The sequence below is a fragment of the Eretmochelys imbricata genome, chromosome 2 (genome assembly GCF_965152235.1).
Source record: "Eretmochelys imbricata isolate rEreImb1 chromosome 2, rEreImb1.hap1, whole genome shotgun sequence".
In the NCBI taxonomy this organism is placed as follows: Eukaryota; Metazoa; Chordata; order Testudines; family Cheloniidae; genus Eretmochelys; species Eretmochelys imbricata.
This window is the reverse complement of record NC_135573.1, coordinates 174,973,292-174,993,266: the sequence shown is the minus strand read 5'-3', so window position 1 is coordinate 174,993,266 and position 19,975 is coordinate 174,973,292. Positions and strand designations below refer to the sequence as shown.

Here is a 19,975-nt window from a genome sequence, read left to right as displayed (position 1 = left end):
GAAATGGTCTTCCACGTTCCCCAGCTGGGTCAGCTTGTTACTTGTTCCTTGGCAAACTGTGGGGAGAAAGAAAGCAGCATGAAGCAAGGATGAACACGTACAGAATGGGCAGCTACTGTCCAGCCACCTTTATAAGCATTAAATCAATATAAATGAAGTGTAAGCACAGATTGTCATGAAAAGCGATACCACTTCTATATTGTGTTTCCCGCTATCTAATAACTGTAATTAGTTAGGAATGTGCAACATTCCTCAGGATTAGAGGTAGGTCAGAACGAATATCCCTCCATCATCTACTTTTTGTCATGGAGAGAGCCCAGTGGGTGGCTTCTGATTTTGGGACCCAAAATCTAAGCAGCCCCAGGAGTTTCGTACCTGGAACAAAATTAAAATCCATGGTGAATGGCCATGGATTTAATGTCACACTCTATTAAAATGGAACCTTGCTCCGAAGGTGACTAAAAAGGATGGTGTAGATTTTTATGGCATATTAATTGTCTCAAAATGACGACCGTATTGGAATTTGCTCCAATTGCTGGGGGTGGGGAGTGTTTTTTCCTCTAAACTCTCAATGCTACAAACTTATCAGACTGTGTCCTTCTCATGCATCATCTTCAGAAAAAAAATACTGCAGTTCAAATTAGGCCCTCGTTTATACCTGTGCAACCTCACAAGGCAATCTAATAATGCTTCACAAATGTAATTCGGGGCATAATTTGGCCTAGGCAATGTATTACTGCTGATGAAGAGGCAATATACTGATGATGATGCAAGATAAAGACCCAGCATTACTTTCAGATCCCAGCTTTATGACTGGAAGTTTAAAAACTAATTTTTTTTTCTCTTGTGAATTAAACACATTTGTATTGAATTTACTGAGCCATGGAACCCCCAAATGCTATGCCTATGGTCACTCTTCACATTAGAACACATGAAGTCACAAATTTAGAGCCATCAAGCTCTTCCATTCCACTGAACAGAAGGGAGTGCTGACTATTAGCTGTTTAGGTTTACTACTGCCAGCCTCACATTCTGCTCAGCTGAGGCTGACAGAAACCCCATAATGCCTAGTGCATTAGATTGGGAGCCCTAGGCATTTCCAAACAACTGTGCCCTGTAAGACCATTAAAGGAAATATAGGGCTTCCTTCAGTTCCAGCTCAATACGGCGGGCATCTGTAGTAGAAGCTGCAGGCTTAGGACTCCATGCCACACCATGGGGGTCAAAGAAGGTCCTGTCCCTCAGAAGAGCCTTTATGGATTGGGGAAAAGGCATATTCTGAATGGCCTGAAGCTCCTTTCTGGGCTGCTTAGGAAAAGCAAGTGATCACCTGACACATGCTCAAAAAGCCAGAGGTGAGAGACGCAAGGGTACACAGTGAGGGCAGTGGAACATATTGAGTTTATTGAACCCAATTCTCCATGCAAGCCGACAGGGGTTGTTTTGCTGCCTGCCCCTGCCTGAGAACCTCAAACAAACAGAGTCCTGCAGGGTTCACACAGCTCTAGCCATGATAAACATTTGGATGCCTGACTGAGGTGAGCGCTGTACTGACATATTTTTGCCTTGGAGCACAAATGTACTTAATGATGCTTAAGTCTACATTTTCAGTGGGGAGGCAAGTGGCTCCACACGGAGCACTGCTGAGATTATGTAAGTTTAGGATGGGGGGACAGAAAAATTAGTACTCGCTTGGCATTCTATTATCCCCTCTTTAGCAAACTAGCGGAACTGTCAAAAATTTGCCCCAGTGCATTTAACCATAACAAAAGAATGGCACTTCAAGTACTTTTGTGCGAAATGCTTGTTAAACACAGCTCATCTAACTGTTCAATTCAGTATTACATAACAGAAACCTCTCTGATCACCCCCTTCCTCCACCCCCCATTCATCCCATCATTCCCCAGGTTATTTTTCCATAGCTAAAATTAACACCTCTCTCCATGTCACACCAACAAAAGTGAGAGAAGTGGAACGGTGCATGAAACAATACACATTCAAACACTGAACACTTCGGTGGCAGCCCCCTTACAAATGCAGATCCAGGGCCAATTCTGAGCTCACCAATACTGGTGCGAAGCAGGAGCGACTTCATGTACTTCAGCAGGAGCAGAACTGGGCCCTTGTTTTGCAGTCACCATGACTGCAATCAAAAGCGGACGCCAAATCTTTCAGTGCTACACTGGAAGGATGAGCTTTTTTGTGCTTAGGGAAGACACAACACAAGCTAAGGAAACAACCAGGATGTTAGAGCCAGGGATGCAGAAATTACGCCTGTACAAGATTCACTACACAATGGATGTTTTTGTAGTAGAAAGAATAGCCTAATAAAGCAGAGCTAACAATGAACATTTTTATTTCTCAGTACAGTGATCACCATTAAGGAGTTATCCTTCTCCCACAGTCACCACAAAATGGTATCAGATACCACACTACTTTGCCTATACTTAAAATAGGTGATTGGCTCATGTATCACAGTGATAAGTATAAGATAATATGGTGGTATGTGATATTGTTGTGTGGCAACTGTTAGCAAAGGGGATCTTTTTAATATGGTCCACTGTAATTACATAATGTAAGCCTTGTGTCACTGAACTGCGTTATATGTTTAAGGTTACTTACTGTCTTTGAGCCACACACCAATTCTCTGATGTCTGCACAGCGTGTGAGAGGATCAAGAGTACTATGCAGCCCTTTCATATTTGCTTTAGAACTAGATTGTTTCATTGATTGAAACATCCCTTAATCAGACAAGATATTTGAACTCTGATTTCAAACTTCAGCAGCCCCAACTTTTACATATTTAAGAAGTTGCCTTGAGTCCTTTTGACTCAAGCCTGAGAACTGTGAATCATCACAGGAGTCTTATTAGAAAGGCAGAAAGATGGAAACACTATTTAGTACTGAAATACATTGCAGAATGTGTCATTAATAGGAATTCTGCATATGTCAGGGAGAGGAGTGCCGGAGTTGAGATTTGCTATGGAGATGTACAAGCAGAATTTTGTCCTTTTGTTTTCCTCGGCCAACTGAAATGTTCTCTCTTCAAACTTCATAATAAAGACCCTGATTCTCAGCTGGCATAAGTGGGTGTAGGTGGAAGATCTGACCCTAAAATGGTGTGCATTTAAAATGATCTCTTTGTACCCAATCCAATACAAATGATCAGTAGCAAACAAAACTTAGGTTAGTCTTGGAGCCAAAGTAGCCTATCAACCTACACTGATCTTCAGAACTGGACACACAATAAGCAGGACTCTCTCCCAGAGGAGCACTCGTTCATGGCACCCGGCCTCTGTGCACTGACCAACAAAGTATTAAAGAATTTTAAATCAGCCACTGAAATCACAAGTATTACTGAGTTAGTAGATCACCTTTCAGAGATTTACATTAACAATCTGTGAATAAGTAAATGTATGTCTTTTTCTACCTTAAAGGTAGTTTGGAGCGATATTAGACCTGACAAAATTGGCTCCAAATCCCACTGTACAATTTTACCAAGATATCTGCTGCGTGTCTGCCAACGCATTATTGTCAGGGCTTGACAAATCCTACCTGTGGCAAATAAGGAGACCTAACCCATCAATTTCTGCAGAATCAACTCTTTAATTTAAAAAAGTACATTTCTAGTTCTTATGGTTGCAACGAAAGCCTTGCAAGAGGGAACCAATGGAGTGCGGTTTTCCTGAATCTGCAGCAAAACAGCTCTGTGCATCTGCTGCTGCTGAGTGGGGGTGCAGAATTTAACAAAAATCCGGTTGGTTTCATTGGTGCTGCATAGGCCCCTATGGAGAGGAGTAATGCTGACAAGAACCTTCTGATTTCCCTCTTTTGATGCCTCTTGTGAAAGCTACAGGGAACCTCAGACACTGGAGCTGGTCAATGGGAAGACCCAAAACACAGAGGCTGGAGAGTGGCAGTTATCCCTCTAATAGTCTCAGGGGATGGAAAAAGAGGGCGAGAGCGCTCCTTTTTCCCTTCCAGCAGCAGTCCCTGGGCAGTATGGACGTGTATGAGCACAGGTGTGATGCAAACGATGAAGCTTCAAAACAGGGTCCAGAGACAGCATTCCGATAGGCAACCCAGCACCCACTTCCTTCCCAGCATTTTGGAGGTAGGGAGGGGTTTGACAACTTTCAACTCAAATGGTCATAAGCCATGGATCAAAACAAGAACACAGTCAGCCTCGGAGGAGCACAGAACGACACAATACTGCAATAAAGATTTTCCCCCAAGCAAGGGTATGTGACTAGTCACCTGCTGTTTGGCAGCACATATACTAAAAATTGGAATGATACAGAGAAGATTAGAATGGCCCTGTGCAAGGATGACATGCAAATTTGTAAGGTAGGGAACTGTTTGACACTCTTTGGGAGGCCTCAGCCACCAGTGTTCCTAGTGATAGTAAGAAGTTTAGGGCCATCTTATAGCAACTCTTCCTTGACTTCTGTTTGCACAGAAGAGACAGGGCAAGATCCTCAGTTGATGTAAGTAGATCTAGTTCTACTGAGTCGTTGAACCTCTTTATGCCAATTTACACCAGCTGAGGATCTGGCTCATCATTTTTGTGCTGGATAAATTAGGTAAGAATAATTAAAAACAAAACAACCCTCCCCGCCAAACCCACTAAATTACTTATTTATAAAGAAGCACTTGAAATATTTCCCAAATACAATGTTTTGAAAGAGAAGGAAATGGAGTAACTTTTTATGAATAGTGCCATTGATCTCCAATACTTTGCTTACAAAAGCTATACTCTGAGAAGACAAACCCTATCATTTTCTGAATGTGATGCTGTCATTTTAACTCTGTTCTAAAACATCAGTTTTGGCCAGAGAGGGGGGGTGGGGTGGGAAAGAGTTTTTATTATAATAAATTTGGGAAGACTAAATACATCTTGATACTCTACATCTGTTGGATTATAATGGAATATAATTTTGTCTAGTCCACAAAAGCCTGGATTGGCAAAGGACATATACACAGACAATGCAGGATTCATGTCTCTAAACAGAGATTTCAGCAGGATGCATGTGTGTGTGTGAGAGAGAAATAACCTCTTGAAAGCTGGATGTATTCACTCTCTCTTGCACTCAGAGGGACAAATTTTGATCCCACATACACCCTTTTAAAGAATTAAGGGAACAACACTGATGCTAACATATTTCAAACATCAGTGACAGTACTGATCTCTCTTGGGATACCTTATGTACTGTGCTAGATACACTTCCATACACAGCCCGCATGTGTAAACTTTCACTTATCCTAAATAGTTGCAGCATTCCGTATTTATAAAGGGCTGCAAAGAAAAAAAAAGCCAAAACAACAACAACAACAGATATTTCCACATCAGACCCCTGAGTCAGAGTGTTCCTCCAAACATTAAGAAAGCTGAGATCCAGATCTGAACTTTGAGGCATGGGTTAATCTTTAAAAGAAAGAGACTTTGCTTTTTTCTGAATGTGAATACAACACAAATATGGCCAGCCTGAATATTTTAGATACACCCGTGTGCAGCTGTGATCTGCTGGACTGAGAACAGGGTTGCAAGTCAGGAGGTCTGGGTTCTGTTCCTAATACTGCCACAGACTAGCTGCGTGACTCTGGGCAAGTCACTTAACTTGGCTGAGCCCAGTCACCCCATCTGTAAAACAATGATGAGGCTATCAGTCTTTGTAAGGTGTCTTGAGACCTCCTCAAGGATGAACAATGCCACATAAAATTAAAGTATGAAATTCTTTTATGATTTTTTTTCTCAGAACACTCTGTACTTTATAAGTGCCAAAATTTTGTGGGTATCTTATTAGGCAATTACAAAATTATACTCTAAAGTATACAAAAAATATGAATTGTCAATAAAATTTAGTAAGTGGAGGCCAATGTAAACACTGAACAACCCCAGCTCTATTACGCAGCAGCATAGACATGTACAGATAGGGTTGAAATGATCAGGTAAACAGCTTTTCAAAATGCCAGGTGCAGAATAATGTTTAACCCTTGTGCAGGAGACCCAAGCACGGTAAGCCAAATTAGCATTGCATAGGCTGAAATTAACACTGCCCCAAGCAAGCAAAGATGAAACAGTCACAAGACACCATACAAAGGTGTCTATTTTCTTTAAAATATAAAGCAATTGAATTTTAGTCCTTGTGACAGGTACGGGGCTGACAGTCCTGGAGACTAAATTCCTCTGTTTATCCACAGAAATAAATGTAGGTTTCTCGTCATTTTCCCACCAAGGTGTTGCAACCTTGACCTTAAGAAAAGAGCTCAGTCTTCATGGCCCTCTTAATCCTCTGTAAGACTGTCAGCAAGGGTGCCAATTACTGACACCTGTGGTGATGTTCAAAGAAGTGGAGTGAGACCAAATAATTTCATGAATACATTTTCTGAAGCCTCCATATACAGGGCGCTTTAGTGATGCAAAATCCAACCACTCAATTAAGAGGCTAAAAGAAAAGGAGTACTTGTGGCACCTTAGAGACTAACCAATTTATTTGAGCATGAGCTTTCGTGAGCTACAGCTCACTTCATCAGATGCATGCATCTGATGAAGTGAGCTGTAGCTCACGAAAGCTCATGCTCATATAAATTGGTTAGTCTCTAAGGTGCCACAAGTACTCCTTTTCTTTTTGCGAATACAGACTAACACGGCTGTTACTCTGAAACCTGTAATTAAGAGGCTGTCATCTGTAAATTGCTATTTGACTCAAGAGTAATATCCCCATGTGCATTAAAACTCAGAGTTAAAAACTGGTTCCTAGTCCTAATACAAATGGAAACATTTTTTAAAATTTCTCAGAAAGCCTCCAATTACCGTAGTACAAATCCTGTTGTACATGCTTTCCTAAGACCTCAAATGACCCTTGGGAATGCTATGAAACCAAATTACCATCATTCTCCATCATCTGTTTCAGTCCCCCCCACGCTTCCTCCCCCCCATCTTTGACACATGCCAAAATAAATAATCTAACAAGATGATTTCAGAGACACTTGGGTCAATTTCCTCACTTCATGTGTTACTTATAATACTACATTACTAGTCCTCTTTAATTCATTTATTTTCTCTACAGCGTTTTCAGCCTTTATTGAAAGTAACTCAAAACTTGGAGGACAACAGAAGCACATTTCTGTATTCTGCCATCTACACCTGCCAATCTATTTACACATTTTCCTCTCTCTACTCCACCTTGCTGAATTTTGCTTCTCACAGATTTTAGGATTCCATGGAAGAATAGTATCTTCCAAGGCTACTGTTCCAGACATAGCTGCCTGTGAAGGACAGTAGAGATAATAGTACTTTATGTCTTAATATCTGTGTTGTTTGCAACTGATTCTACTTCTTTAAGAGGGGTGTGGGGGAAAAAAATTCAATGAAAATAAATAGTTTTTCATTAAATGCTGCTCAATGTGTGTGCACACTCTCAGACATGTATATAATACTGTGACTGTATTTATGTGCGTGTGCGTGTCTGTATCACCACATGATCACACACAAGCACAAAAACACATTCTGCTTTCTCAGCTCCTCACTAGGGTTGCCAACTTTCTAATCGCACAAACCCGAACACCCTAGCCACACCCCTTCTCCGAGGCCACGCCCCTTCCCTGAAGCCCCTCCCCCTGCTCACTGCATTCCCTTTCCCTTGGTGGCTCACTCTCCCCCACCCTCACTCACTTTCACTGAGCTGAGGCAGAGGTGCAGGAAGGGGTGAAGGCTCTAACTGAGGATGCGGTCACTAGGGTGGGACCAGAAATGAGGGGTTCAGGGTGAAGGAGGGGGCTCCGGGCTGGGGCAAGGAGATAGGGTGCAGGAGGGGGTAAAGACTCTGGGGTGGGGCTGGGGATGAGGGTTTTGGGGTGAAGGATGGGGCTCCAGGCTGGGGCCAAGGGATTCGGAGTGCAGGAGGGGGCTGCAATTCAGGAGGGCGTAGGGGCTTTGGGCTGGGGGTGCAGGCTCTGGGGTGGGGCTGTGGATGAGGGGCTTGGGGTGCAGGAGGCAGCTCAGGTCTGGGGCAGGGGTTGGGGCATGGGTTTATCTCGGGCGGCTCCCAGTCAGTGGCACAGTGGAGCTAAGGCAGGCTCCCTACCTGTCCTGGCTCTGTACTACACCCCGGAAATGGCCATCAGGTCTGGCTCCTAGGCGGGGGCAGAAGGCTCTGTGCGCTGCTCTCTCCTGCAGGCACCGCCCCCCCCAGCTCCCACTGGCCGCAGTTCCTAGCCAATGGGAGTGCGGAGCCCGTGCTCCGCGCAGGGGCAGCATGCAGAGCCCTATGGCCCTCCTGCTCAGGAGCCAGACCTGCTGGCTGCTTCCATTGCACAGCATGGTGCCAGGACAGGTAGGGACTAGTGTGCCTTAGCCCCACAGGACTGCTGACCAGACTTTTAACAGCTCGCTTGGCGGTGCTGACCAGAGCTGCCAGCCAGGGTCCCCTTTCCACCAGGCGTTCCAGTCGAAAACCGGACGCCTAGTAACCCTACTCCTCAAAAATGCACAGGAGTAAAGGTGAGTCCAGAAATGGCAAGAAAATCATTTTTTCAAGGATCTGTTAGTATACAACTTGTAGATATTGAATGTAGGGCCCACATCGCATGTAGCTAGCCATGCAAATCACATAATTTGTGGTCACAAATATCTGTGGCTCCAAAACTGTGGGTGTTAAATGGGAAGCCAAACTGAGAGACCCCTTTCAAAATCAGGTCCATAATTAAAAAAATATATATACTGGATGTGTTCTTTTGTTTAAGTCTGAACACATATTGGTCCAAAACCTGGTTCTTATTGGAAATTAAATATTTTGCATACTTTAAATACCATATGTGTAAAACTCCAAACTGGATGTAAGAACCTGGCCCCATTAAAAACAATGACAATATTCCCACTGGTTTTCATGGGACTATGATTTCACCCCGAGGACCTAACCCAAAGCCCACTGGGTCAATGGCATAACTTCAATAGGTTTTTGATCAGGCCCATAAATCAAGTTACAGCAGTGTCTTTAAAACTGTATGGAAAGAATAGTCTTTGCCCTTGTATAACTCAAACAGCTGAACAGATTAAATTATAACTGCAAAAAATATCTTTAGTCTAAGACCAAACCTGGAGAATCTCAATAGCAAAAGAGAATTTCTTAAAGTTATGAGCAACTGAAAACAGGGAGTCAAATGGAAACACACTCTCTTGCTTTATCTGAGCAAGTGGACAAAACAAAAACATTTTTGAAGTTCTGTTTCTGATTAAAGCTATACAAGGCCACACAGATGCTTTCAGCCTGCAACCTGACCTCTGCACACAGTGCTTTACTTTTATGATGCAGAAGTTCCCGTAACAGAAATGAGTGTTTTCATTGTTTGCTCTTGGCTGTAAAGAAGTTATGTGAAAGCAGCCACTTCAGCAGGCATTGTGGGGCCTTAGGAGGTTCCCAGGGAAGTAGCCCAGTTGGAGACAGGTATATGTGACAGCTTTCCAAGTTTTCTTTTTTTTTTAAAGGCACTGTACTGAAGCTAGGATACAAGCTGTTTATTTTAACAGATCAATGGAGATGTAGTAAAGCAAGATATCCAGGGAGGAGGATACATCCCCAAAAGCAGTAAATGGGTTTAAAAGGAGGGTCCCCTAAATTGTTTTTTTACCTTCATGGCAAAGGCCCTCAACTGTTGTTTAGGAGTTTGTAAGAGAAGGTTATATATCACATTACCTGGATAAAGAATAGCAAAGGCCAATGAATAGTGTCCAGTCATGCTGTTTATCTGGTTAGTAAGCTATAATGTCACAATGTATTTCCATATACTGCATGCTTGTGAAATGCCATTTCAGACAGAAGGTCCACAAGACCATCCCTTCACCCTGTTCATCGCATGGACTGGACAGAAGCATTGAAATTTGAAATGAAAAAGATCTTAGGTGATTTGATCTATTTACTGTTATTTGATCAAGCCTCAATTTAAAAATGTCCCACATAACGAGACTTCATCCATTTTCCATTTAACAAAAAATCTTAGTCTAAAAGCAACAGCAACAACAAAAACCCTCCTTTAACATCTGTGGGGTTGTTTTTTCTTATGTAAAAAAAAGGACCATTTTCACTGAAACATACATCATTCATCCAGTCGGATAAAGGGAAGGTATGTGCTTTCTGGAGCCTTTTAAAGAAGCAAAGCTTCAGTTTTTGTAAGTGGAGGATCTGTTGTCCTTGGGTTACCTAGGGAGGTGGTAGAATCTCCTTCCTTAGGAGTTTTTAAGGTCAGGCTTGACAAAGCCCTGGCTAGGATGATTTAGTTGGGGATGGTCCTGCTTTGACAGGGGGTTGGACTACATGACCTCCTGAGGTCCCTTCCAACCTTGATACTCTATGATTCTATGTCACAGTGTTTACTTGTGCTGTAGTAACATTTGCATTGCTACACTGCTTGGACAGGCCAGTTCATTGACCAATTCCAAGGTCTAGGCTGGGTTATTTAGGCATGCACTAAGTAGGGCAGGAGTCTGCAACCACACTGCCTTAGGAAGAGTTTGGAGAGGAAATCTGGGATCGCTGGTGTGCACACATGAAAAGCCAGCTCATATTAGCGTGTACCCTCCTGGACTGCCCTGTGTGCACCAGTGCAGAAGAAAGGATGGAGTCCTGACCATGCCTCTGCTCCATACCTTGCAGCCCCACTCACCCCGGCCACCTAGATGACGTATGTGCCCCACACTAGTGCTTGGATGTAGCTGTTCCGGTGCTCCTCCAAAAACAGGGACTGCAACTGACTACAACCCACCTGGGCACTCAAAGGCTGAGTGAAGATTCCTTGCAGCCCTGTGCACCTGCATGTGAGCCATGGACAATGAGTCTCTAATATGGGCTTGTAAAGATTCGGACTCACCCAGCGGCATCAGGAATTAGCTCATCCAGACACCGGAGTGCCCTCTGCAGGCCGGTGATCTGCCTTACTGCTGGCCCCCATATCCCTCCCAGGACCTGGTACCTCTTTCTCTGGGGTGCTGCCCTCTGGCAACACCCCCACAGTCTCAGGTTCTGGGTCTCCCCACCCAGGGGAACCCCCACCCTCTAACCCCACTTTGCCTTAGTCTGGGCTACTGCCAGGCCCCACTTAGCCCCTTGTATTGGGGGCAGACTGCAGTGTATACGTCACTCATCACCAGCAAGGCGGTTTTGGACCTGCTGCCTCCTCCTACCTTTGGGCTGCTCCTCTGCAACCCTGCACCTATTCGGCCTGCAGCCTGAGGCTTTCCAGGCCAGAGCTCCCAGCTCCTCTGGCCCTTCCCCAATCTAGCTGTCCTGCTTAGCACCTTGCAGCCAAGCCCTTCTCCCTTTACAAGCAGAGAGAGACTGACCAGGCTTCTGGCTCACAGCCTCTTATAGGGGCCAGCTGTGCCTGATTGGGCTGGCCACAGTTGCAGCTGCTCCCTTAATCCGGCTGGGCTTTTCCCCACAGCCCTAGCCCTCTCCCTGGGCTGGCTTCAGCCCTGTTAGGGCTGACGTGGGTAACCACCCCGCTACAGGGCTATTTTTAAAACATCCTGAAAGCTAGTCTTATGTAATATGGGACAGATCCATGTAAAATACAATCCCTCCAGGATTGGCAGTACTTTCTTGTGGATACCGGGAAAACACAATTTCAAGCTCTTTTCAGTACACTGATCAAAGTAATAGTGTTAATGTTACAAAGAAAGACCCACGGCAGATATGTGGTTTGTCAACATGAATAACATTCTGCCTGACCAGAAAAAGAGCTACCCATGATGCTACAAAGAAGATGGGCATAGAATTTCAGAGGCTTGCAGTAAAAGCAGACTGGGAACACTGAAGTTTTGTTATATATAATTAACCATGTAAGTAAACCTTTGTTAAGTATCTCGTTTTATTTGTACACTGGAGGGAAGGGGGAATGATGTTTCTGTTTTTTCTGACTTAAATTACAGACTGTATCTCAGTGTAAGATTTCCAAGGAAAAAATAAATAAAAGGCTGCACAATATCAAAAAACAAAAGAAAAAACACATGCAAACCCTAAACCAAAAAATCTGCTATAATTTGTTCTCAAAAGTTTCAGAAAGGAAAAAAGAAGTAGGAAAAAGCCCCCAAAATACATATAATGATCAGAGAATGGGGGATGTTCTCCTCTGAAAAAAAGTGGTTGCAAATACAAACCCCACCTAAAAAACATCAGTTTTCATTTAATAGAACTATAAAGACAACAGCATTTTGGCACTGAAAACACAGCCAGAGCAGCACTTCTAACAATTATCTTTGCATGTATTCAAATCCTAGAATTTAGAACATCACTGTAAACACACACACACAAAAACAAAGCAAAAAAATACTACATCAAAGCCAAAAAAACCCCTCTGAACATCCTAATATGATTTTTGTGTCTGTATCCAAGGGGTGTGGTTTGGAACACTAAAACTACACACATTGATTCACACTCCCAGACACACTAGTAAAAACAATGACATAGCTGTTAATTCCATTCTAGATAGATATTATGTTGCAAAAGAAACCAGCCCCAAAACCAAATGGACCATGTTGGAGACAAAGAACATGCTTTGGGGAAAACCCTCCAAGCTGCTTTTTTATTTATATTTGTTTTGATGGAAGTAGTTTTTTTTCCAGATATAGCTAATTTTGTTTCCCTTTGTGGTTTCAAACAAAATCTCTGGGATACAGTTGTGTAGAACCAGGAGGAAATTAATAGGGTTTATTCTATTTTAAAAAATGTCTCTCTCCTAAATGAAGGACTTGCCAAAGCAAGAAAGAACAGTTCTTGTAGTAATGAAGTAAGCCTTACTCTTCTTGTAGTACTGAAGTCAGCCTCTGCCTCAGTGATTCCCCATTTCTTTTCAAATACCATCTAATAAGATTTTTTCTCTTGCTTATACCTCATGTTTTATGTAGTGCTGCTGTTGCTTAACTCTGTGGACTAAGAGCCGGATCTAAAGTTCACTGAAGTCAGTGGCAGCCTGTCCATTGACTTCAGTGCAAATTTGATCAGGGCTTGAATTCTGCTCTTTTACACTTGGGTAAATTTGGAGTAATTCCACTGAAGTCCATAAATTTGGAATTTGGTCATGTAAATGTTGTGGGATAGCTTTGTTATAAACTATACAAATTAGAGTTGTGCTGTTATTTTTAAATACAAGCAGAGTTTCAAAGGAATGATAATAATCCACACTCAAGAGTTTTCTACAGTTAACAGATCCCCAAAAGCAATCATATGTGGGGAATCCCGATCCTTTGGGTGGGGTTTCTAGTGGGGTCTCACAGGGATCTGCTCTTGACCCAGTGATATTCAATATCTCTATCAGTGATCTGGAAGCAAACATAATCGCTGGTAAAATATGAAGATGACACAAAAATTGATCGAGTGGTAAGTAATGATGGGGGCAGGTCATTATACTGACCAATCACTCGGTGAGGTGAGTTCATTTGTTTAAAAATAGCAAAATGCAAGGTAATACCTCTAGGAACATGGAACAGAGGTCACACTTAGAAGATCCTGGAATGAGGGGATACTGTAAAGGACTTAGAGAGATCATAGTAGATAACCAACTATGTGTATATTGAAGAGATAAATTAACTAAATATGACAGGTTTCAGAGTAACAGCCGTGTTAGTCTGCATTTGCAAAAAGAAAAGGAGTACTTGTGGCACCTTAGAGACTAATCAATTTATCTGAGCATAAACTTTCGTGAGCTACAGCTCACTAACCAATTTATCTGAGCATAAGCTTTCGTGAGCTACAGCTCACTTCATCCGATGAAGTGAGCTGTAGCTCACGAAAGCTTATGCTCAAATAAATTGGTTAGTCTCTAAGGTGCCACAAGTACTCCTTTTCTTTTAACTAAATATGAGCTCCCAGTGCAATCCTATAGCTAAGAGGATGAATAAGATCCTTGGATGTATAAGCAGAGGATTATCAAGTAGGAGTTAGGGAGGTAGTATTACCTCTGTATCCAGCATTAGTGAGACCATTACAGAAGTACTGTATCCAGTTCTTGTGTCCACGCTTTTAAAAGGATGTTGAACAACTGGAAAGGCTTCAGAAAAGTTCTAAAAGAATGATTGAAAGTTTTGAAAACATGCCTTATGGTGAGAAAGTAAAGAAGCACAGTCTATTTCGTTTACCCAAGAGACGCTTAGGATGTAACTCGATCATTGACAAAAATACCTATATGGGGAAGAGATTTCTGATAGTAGACAGCTCTTAAATCTAGCACCAAAAGTCATATTGAAATCCAGTGGTTGGAAGCTGAAAATAGACCAATACAGACTAGAAATAAGGTGCATATTTGTAACAATTAAGATAGCGAACCACTGGAATAACTTACCTAGGGATGTGGCACATTCTTAATCAAGACTGGATGTCTTTCTAAAAGATATACCAAAGTTCAAACAGAAGTTATGGACTTGATGCAGAAATTACTGGGTGAGTTTATATGAACTATGCTATGCAGGAGCGCAGACCAGATGATTATAATAGTCCATTTTGGCCCTAAAAACCCAGGAATTTTTGCAATTTTGGAAATGTATTGCATTTGAGTTTGTGCTCGTGTAACATAAAGGAGAACTTTCATATTTTTAAAATGAATTTTGCAGGCTATTTATCTGTAATATTGACTAGAATATTGACCTTCTCTGAGTCATTATAATCAACACCATGAATTAGGCTCAAGCCCAATGTCAACAATAAAGGAGTAGTTTTCAGAACTGCCATATCCCCATGGCTGTTGCTATAAATTTAATGGCAATGCTATTTGAATAATCCAGGCTGCCCAAAGTGCAGTCTGAGAGTCAAATGTAACCAACTGGGCTTTACTCTACAGCCCACAATTTCCTTTACTGTGTAACTGTAGGGAGCAGACAACCCTAATCTACTGCAAATTTTATTGCCAGTGAATTCAAACAAGCCATTTCCATTATGGATTCATAGACTTAGAAGGGACCATCATGATCATGTCACCTGACCTCCTGCACATTGCAGGCCACAGTACCTCACCCACCCACTCCTGTAATAAACCCCTAACCTCTGTCTGAGTTACCAAAGTCCTCACATCAGGATTTAGAGACATTACTTATTAGTGAAGATACATATAACCATAATGTTTACCTATGCCTCTATTTGTTTTTAATTTGAAGCATTTATATACACACTAAGACCCCTTGCAGGACAGCACTCTACAAATTCAATGTCCACCGAAGTCCATTGAATGAAGTCACATTAGTGTAAATCTGGTGCAACAATGCAGAGTGTGGCTTTATGAGTGTATTGGGACCCTGATGTGCAAATGATGAGTCAGTAAAAAATTTTAGGTCATGGGTCCAATATGCCCAGAAGAGCAATAACAGGTGTATGCGCTAAGGCTCAGCCAGGGGCAGCTCATCTACCCAGGCAAGTGAGAATTCCCTAAAGCTACCCAAGAATTCCCAAATGCTACAAAATACATTATGCAAATTATTTTTTACTGAATTGATGAATACATGCGGGTTTATGGATAAATTGTGATTTTATTTAAAATGAAGGAGGGCCACTCATGCATTCCCAGAATACTGGACATTCCAGTACTTCCAGAAATGGCGTGGCCCTCCCCCACCTGCATGACTTTGCCACAGTGTTGCATGTAAGTTCATGCCGGCTGGGGTGGAGCAGTACACTCTTTCAAATGGCTTCTCCTGTCCAATACCGGACAAAACAATATCGAGTTTTATCTATGTTAGAAAAGTAGATCCATCTGGTTTAAAACCAGATGAATGACCTGCCTATTGAAATGTCACAACTCACTCTCCCCAGGAGTGAAACGCAATACCAGGAAGTTCAAAGAACATAGTGCTGTGCGAGGCCCAAATCCTGATATAGCTCATAGAGCCTCAAGAAGCTGCCTTGTGACCCCGGCAATTTACCATGCCCAGGAGAAGCCACGTTGCTGTGGTAACCACAGCTTGATAAGGCCACGGCAGGATTGTATCTGTTAAGCCTGGACTGCTGGGAGCTTGCAGGGAGCAGGACCTGCACCTCCCCAGCCTTCTCCCACATGGGGCAGGGCCCCCCCCCGTGTGTGTGCAAGGTGCCACCACTGATCTCCTGGCTCATCTCGTGCTCCACGCCCCCCCCCCAATCCCCTCCAGCAGCAGCAGTGGTGGCTCTAGGTCCGCCTGCTGCTGCTTCGCTCTAAACAAGATGAGCTTTTAATAACAATTAAATTATATATATTAATCGTATGCTCTGAATGTTGTTTGATTTTAGCCAAACTGTTTTACTTAAATTGTCTCAACTAGTATGATTCACCAACTTTTCTTTTATTTAAATGTGATAATGGGGAGTTATTTATTTTGCTATTCTCAGTTTTGTATTTTTCTTGTAATTTTTTTAAAATTAAATTATATATTGGGTGGGAATGGAAATAATTATTTTGTGATTTGTGCCTCACCTGTCAAAAGAGTCACAAGCTACCACTGCGCTCAGTGCACACTTACTCAAGTTAAAAAACTTCGAGGCAGTACTTTACGCACCTATCAGCATGCTGTTCTAATAAATAATAGCAGTGGAAAGGAGACATAAAAAACCTGCTGTACAGAAAATCAACTAAGCACTGTAGTGGCAGGGGTACCCGGTACTAATGCACCTAGAGAGACAGCTCCCTTCCCCTCCCTTCTTATTTAACTGGCACCTCAGAGGAAACTGTACAGTTAGTCTCTGCTACGATCCTGGTCCAACCTTGTCTGTCTATGTGCCCCACTCACCCTTGCAACACTAACAGAGATAGAGCTGTTATTGGCAACAAGCATTTTGTGCACTCCTGCAAGGCCAGTGTTGTGTAAAGTCTTTTCTAATGGACCCAAGTGATTGAGAGGTCAAGTACAACTGTCATATGTCAACAAGTCTGTATTTATGGGAGAGATGTATGACTGGGGTTTGATGTTTTAAGATCACCACCTTGTTATTTGGGAAAATAACTGGATAGTAACAGATGCAAGCTTATGCCCTGTGAGCTAAAAAAGTTCATCCTTTATACTGTTTGTTCTGGCACCCAGTCAGCATCAGTAAGATATTACAGCTTAATACAGGGGTGGGCAAACTTTTTTGGCCCGAGGGCCACATTGGGGTTGCAAAACTATATGGAGGACTGGGTAGGGAAGGCTGTGCCTCCCCAAACAGCCTGGTCCCCACCCTCTATCCGCACCCTCCCACTTCCCACCCCCTGACTGCCCCCCTCAGAACTCCCGACCCATCTAACCCCCTTTGCTCCTTGTCCCCTGACTGGCCCTAACCACCCGCCATCCAACCACCCCTTCTCCCTGTCCCCTGACTGTCCCGACCCCTATCCACACCTCCGCCCCCTGACAGGCCCCCTGGGACTCCCACACCTATCCAACACCCCCGTTCCCTGTCCGCTGACTGTCCTGCCCCCTGTCCACACCCCCACCCCCTAACAGGCCCCCGAAGGACTCCCACACCTATCCAGCCCCCCCGTTCCCTGACCGACCACCCCCCCAGAACCTCTGCCCCACCCAACTGCCCCCTGCTCCCTGTCCCCTGACTGCCCCCCGGGACTCCCACTCCCCGCCCCTTTGCCATGCCGGAGCCAGCCACGCCGCCGCGCTGTCCGGCAGGAACACCGGGCCAGAGTGCTGGCGGTGCAGCGTGCTGAGGCTGCGGGGAGGGGCAGGGGACTAGCCTCCCCAGCCAGGAGCTCAAGGGCCTGGCAGGATGGTCCCGTGGGCTGGATGTGGCCCATGGGTCTCAGTTTGCCCACCTCTGGCTTAAAAGAAAGAAACTAAAGACGTGTACCTAGGAATATATGGGATTATGTTCCAGTAACATCAGCTATGGATTGCTTAGGACAGATTCATAATAGTTTAAAATTTGCTAAATGAAATTTTGAAACATGAGATTGTATCATACATATATTGTAATCTATGGAATTTTATTAATACACTGCAGCTGTATATATCTGTTTGCTCTTTGCCATGAAGACAGACTGCATGTTTTTCTCTCCTACACTGATTTCTATTATCCAGCACCTACCACTGATCAGATCGTTTACATCTGTGAAATTAATATTGAAACAGTGAGCTATTGTGATCTCACATGCTTTTCTAAAAGTTTCGCAAATCCCTGAAAGTGTAAATTCTACTTAAACACTCACATGCAGACCCAGAAAGGGTGAAAGATACAGTCTGTAATTGATTCCGAGTACCAGTCTATATTAGCACACTCTTACAAATGCAATACGTTCTCCTTTTTAATTAAAAAAGAGAGTTAATTTTTAGTGATCAAAGCTACCAGACGGACAATGCTGAAGATTGAAATTTGCCATATATTTGGAAAACACTGCAACAGCACAAGCTCTGACAGTGTCTTGGAATTAGACAGACCACCTCATGATTGTTCATCTCTATGCCTAATCTATTGTTCACGGAAGTCAAAGTAAATACTCCCACTGATTTCAGTGGGTGTTGGATACAATCCTTCACCTCTCTGCAGACACTGCCAGCAATGGCAAGAATACAATTAGCTCATTTCATGAAGATCACCAAACAGCCATTTTATAGTTACTAATGTTATTAATTTAAACAGCATATGGATTCAAACCAGAGATCTGGAGATGAAAGGATCCATTTCACTTTGGAGTCCCCTGAAGCCATATTGTCTCTCAGGAATGGATTAGGACTTTCTGAACTAGGCTGGGCTCAAATGAGCCCTGTGAAAAAAATGTGTAAGTTACACAGTGTTTGCTGCTTGACATAATAAAGATCAGGTTAACCCAACAATATTTTTAATAACCAAAGAGAACAAATAAAAGCTGTTTCTTTTGAAAGATTCTATCTAGCAAATGCACTTTAATGAGAATGAGTGTTGCCATTAACAGTACACAGTTATTAGGGCTTCCAGCAGAAATCTGAATTTATATTTAGATAGTTGCAGATTTTGAAAAGATAACAAGTAAATACATGCCTGCATGGGTTTGACATGCTCGCAAGAGGTTTTTCAAACCTTCAGTAATGTGCAGCTTTAAAAGAAATAGCTGAAAAGTACAGTAAATGTATATGGAAATACTCCCACTGACTTCAATGGGATTTGAATCAAGCATATATTATACTTAAATTAATAGCGTGAAATTCAATGAATGAGACAAAGTGACCGATTCACAATGTTTCATTATTTGTTTTTGGTAGGACAGCTGAAAAGCCACTCGGTGGTTTCACAGTATCTGGATAGCTTTTGAAAATGACACACCAATTTATCTCCAAAAGGCTAGGGAAAAAATATTAGGTTTGACACTTGGTGCTATCAAGTATGTATGTTAAAACAAGTCTCCTGCTCTTATCAATATTCCTGTTCAGCAATATGGAATCTCAGCTATACTTTGAGTTAGATTTCAGGCCTGTGGAGAAACTTGAACAAGTTTGAACATTTTAAAATTTACTGACGCTTAACATATGGTGAGTTATAAAAAGTTCAAAATTTGGAGAAAATTCTCTCCTGCAGCCCACTATCACTGATTCACACTACCAAACTCTGTTGTGTATTCTGCACTTGAATGGTATTTGACTTCAATAGGCTCTCTCAATATCGTACAAACCATTTAATTAAAGGTAATGCCTTGTTACTCATCGTAAGGAATACACAGCCTGAACTTCAGAAATAAATTGTTGCACCAGATAAATATTTGCTCAAATTCACAGAGTTATACTTTCCTAGTGTATATTTATATCGGCAAATGGTATGATGGGTATTAAAAAATATTTTGAATCAGAGGACAGGGCATTGGACTAAGTCTCATCTTAGTTCTCTTTGTGACCTTGTAGACATAATTTCAGCCCTCTGTGCTTTATTTTTTCCCATCTCTAAACTGGGGACAATTATTGATCTTTATAAGTCACTTAGAGGTCTATGCATGAAAAGGGATACATAAAAGTATGGTAAGTATTATTAATACTGAAGACTCCTTAATGGACTTGTTATTTTGT

The 19,975-nt window shown here is 42.5% G+C and overlaps 1 non-coding gene across 1 annotated transcript; it reads left to right on the top strand.

Moving 5' to 3' along the window:
• The first annotated feature begins 4,258 nt into the window (after positions 1–4,258).
• Positions 4,259–4,362, top strand: LOC144261714 (U6 spliceosomal RNA). Its single transcript, XR_013345408.1, has one exon. It is a non-coding gene; the product is annotated as a U6 spliceosomal RNA (small nuclear RNA).
• The last annotated feature ends 15,613 nt before the right edge of the window (positions 4,363–19,975 follow it).